Genomic DNA, 3,764 nt, shown 5'->3' with positions numbered 1-3,764 from the left:
TCAGGAACTTGAAAACACCCTCTGTGAAGACGTCAGGAACCACTCTGCCCGAAGACACCCACTGTGAAGACGTCAGGAACCGCTCTGACGGAAGCATCCTCAGTGAAGACGTCAGGAACCACTCTGACCGAAGACACCCACTATGAAGACGTCAGGAACCGCTCTGACGGAAGCATCCTCAGTGAAGACGTCAGGAACCACTCTGACCGAAGACACCCACTATGAAGACGTCAGGAACATGATAACACCCTCTGTGAAGACGTCAGGAACCACTCTGACCGAAGACGTACATTGTGAAGACGTCAGGAATCTGAAAACACCCTCTTTGAAAACGTCAGGAACCATTCTGCACAACAATATCCTATGTGAATACGTCAAGAACCATTCTACCCGAAGACACCCACTGTGAAGACGTCAGGAACCATTCTGCTCGAAGACACCCACAGTAAAGATGTCAGGAACCGTTCTGATGGAAGACACCCTCTGTGAAGACTTCAGGAACCTGAAAAATCCTTGTGAAGACGTCAGGAACCACTCTGACCGAAGACACCCACTGTGAAGACGTAACGGAACCTGAAAACACCCTCTGTGAAGACGTCAGGAGCCACTCTGCCCGAAGACACACACTGTGAAGACGTCATGAACCACTCTAACCGAAGACACCTTCATTGAAGACGTCAGGAACCTGAAAACACCTTCTGTGAACACGTCAGGAACCATTCTGCCCGAGGACACCCATTGAAGACGTCAGGAACCATTCTACCCGAAGACATGCTCTGTGAAGAAGCCAGGAACCTGATAACACCCTATGTGAAGTCGTCAGAAACACTCGTTCAGAAGACACGCGCTGTGAAGACGTCAGGAATGATATCAAAACCCTAAAACAAACATTTCAACTTCCATCATTCTTTCATGATAACCTTCATTATTTATCATTTCCCATTAAATCATCAAACTATTATAATGCAAATATAGAAAAATGCTATTTAATGTTATATACCTCCAAAACTTTTTTAAAAATCACTTGACTACATAATTCGTGAAAGTTGATAATTATCATACTTTCATGATAACCTTCATTTGCTATCAAACCATTATAATGCAAATACAGAAAAATGGTATATACCTCCAAATCTGTACTCGCAAGGGTTTCCAGTTCATACTACAAAAGAGAAGTCTTTTGTAGTATCTTTTCCATTCCTATTAATGATTGTTCTTATTTTTGTTTTTAATACCCATTACCTCTGGTGTGCAATAAACAAATAATACAACTCCCTGTGAAGACGTCAGGAACCACTCTGCCCGAAGACACCCACAGTGAAAACATCAGGAACCACTCTGAACGAGGTCACCTACTGTGAAATCGTCAGGAACCACTATGCCCGATGACCCGCCTGTGAAGACGTTAGGAACCTGAAAATTACCCTCTGTGAAGATAATTTGTCCGGTGACACCCTCTGTGAAAATGTGTGGAACCCAAAGATACTCCTTGTGAAGACATCAGGAACCACTCTGCCCTATGAAGAGGTCTGGAACCTGGAAATAGCGGTTTTGAAAACATCAGGAAGCACTTGGACCGAAGCCACCCTCTGTGGAGACGGCAGGAACCACTCTGCCCTTTGAAGACATCCATTGTGAAGACATCAGGAAGCACGCTGCCCAAAGACACCCACTGTGAAGGCGTAAGGATCCACTCTGCCCGAAGATACGCCCTCTCAAGACGTCAGGAACCAATTTGTCCGATGACCCGCCCAGTGAAGACATCAGGAACCACTCTGTCTGAGGGAACCAACTGTAAAAACGACAGCAACCACTCTGACCAGAGACACCCACTGCAAAGACGTCGAGAACCACTCTGCCCGAAGTCACCTACTGTGAAGACGTTAGAAACCACTCTGTCCTTGTGAAGACGCCAGAACACAACCACTGTGAAAACGTCAGGAACCACTCGGCCCCAAGACATCCACTCTGCCCGAAGACACCCACTCTGCTCGAAGACACCCACTGTGAGGACGTCAGGAACCACTCTGACCGAAGACACCCTCTGTGAAGACATCAGGAACCACTCTGACAGAAGACACCAACTGCAAAGACGTCAGGAACCTGAAAACACCCTCTGTGAAGACGTCAGGAGCCGCTTTGACCGAAGACACCCATTGTGAAGGAAGACGTCAGGAACCTGAAAACACCCACAGCGAAGACGTTAGGAACCTGAAAACACCCACTCTGCCCGAAGACATCAATTGTGAATACGCTCTGACCGAAGACAGACAGGAACCAGTCTGACCGAAGACACCCTCTGTGAAGACGTCAGGAACCACTCTGCCCGAAGACACCCTCTGTGAAGACGTCAGGAACCACTCTGCCCGAAGACACCCACTGTGAAGACGTCAGGAACCTGTAAACACCACTGCCCGAACAAACCCACTGTGAAATCGTCAGGAACCATTCTGACCGAAGACACCCACTGTGAAGACGTCAGGAACCTGAAAACTCCCTCTGTGAAGACGTCAGGAACCACTCTGACTGATGACACCCCCTGCGATGACGTCAGGAACCTGAGAACTCCCTCTGTGAAGACGTCAGGAACCTGAAAACACCACTCTGCCCGAAAACACCCACTGTGAAGACGTCAGGAACCACTCTGACTGAAGACACTCACTGTGAAGACGTCAGGAACCTGAGAACTCCCTCTGTGAAGACGTCAGGAACCATTCTGACCGAAGACACCTACTGTGAAGACGTTAGGAACCTGAAGAACAACCACTCTGTGAAGACGTCAGGAACCACTCTGCCGAAGACACCCCTGTGAAGACGTCAGAACCTGAAACACCACTTAGGCTCGAAGAAACCGCCACTCTGCGAAGACACACTGTGAAGACGTCACTGAACCTGAAAGAACCACTGGAAGACCGGTCAGGAACCTGAAAACTCCCTCTGTGAAGACGTCAGGAACCACTCTGACTGAAGACACCCACTGTGAAGACGTCAGGAACCTGAGAACTCCCTCTGTGAAGACGTCAGGAACCACTCTGACTGAAGACACCCACTGTGAAGACGTCAGGAACCTGAGAACTCCCTCTGTGAAGACGTTAGGAACCACTCTGACCGAAGACACCACTGTGAAGACGTCAGAACGACTCGTCTTGAAGAGAACTCTGAAACGAACAACCACTGTGAAGACGTCAGGTGAAACCTGAGCCAAGACTCAGCCACTCTGCCCGAAGACACCCATTAGACGTCGAACTACACCACTGTGAAGACGTCAGGAACCACTCTGACCGAAGACACCCTCTGTGAAGACGTCAGAAACCTGTAAACACCCACGTGAAGCGTAGGAACCCTGAAACACCCCTGTGAAGACGTCAGGAACCTGAAAACACACATTGTGATGACGTCAGGAACCACTCGACCCGAAGACACCCACTGTGAAGACGTCAGAGAACCCCCTCTGACCGAAGACACTCACTGTGAAGACGTCAGGAATCTGAAAACTCCCACTGTGAAGACGTCAGGAACCACTCTGACCGAAGACACCCACTGTGAAGACGTCAGGAACCTGCGAAACACCCACTGTGAAGGACGTCAGGAACCACTCTGCCGAAGACACCCACTGTGAAGCGCAGGAACCCCTGCGAAAACCCACTGTGAAGACGTCAGGAACCACTCTGCCGAAGACACCCACTGTGAAGACGTCAGGAACCTGAGAACTCCCTCTGTGAAGACGTCAGGAACCACTCTGACTGAAGACACCCACTGTGAAG

This window comes from Penaeus monodon, chromosome 3 (assembly GCF_015228065.2).
Source record: "Penaeus monodon isolate SGIC_2016 chromosome 3, NSTDA_Pmon_1, whole genome shotgun sequence".
NCBI classification, from domain to species: domain Eukaryota; kingdom Metazoa; phylum Arthropoda; class Malacostraca; order Decapoda; family Penaeidae; genus Penaeus; species Penaeus monodon.
The sequence above is the reverse complement of the archived record's forward strand: the minus strand, read 5'-3'. Positions refer to the sequence as shown.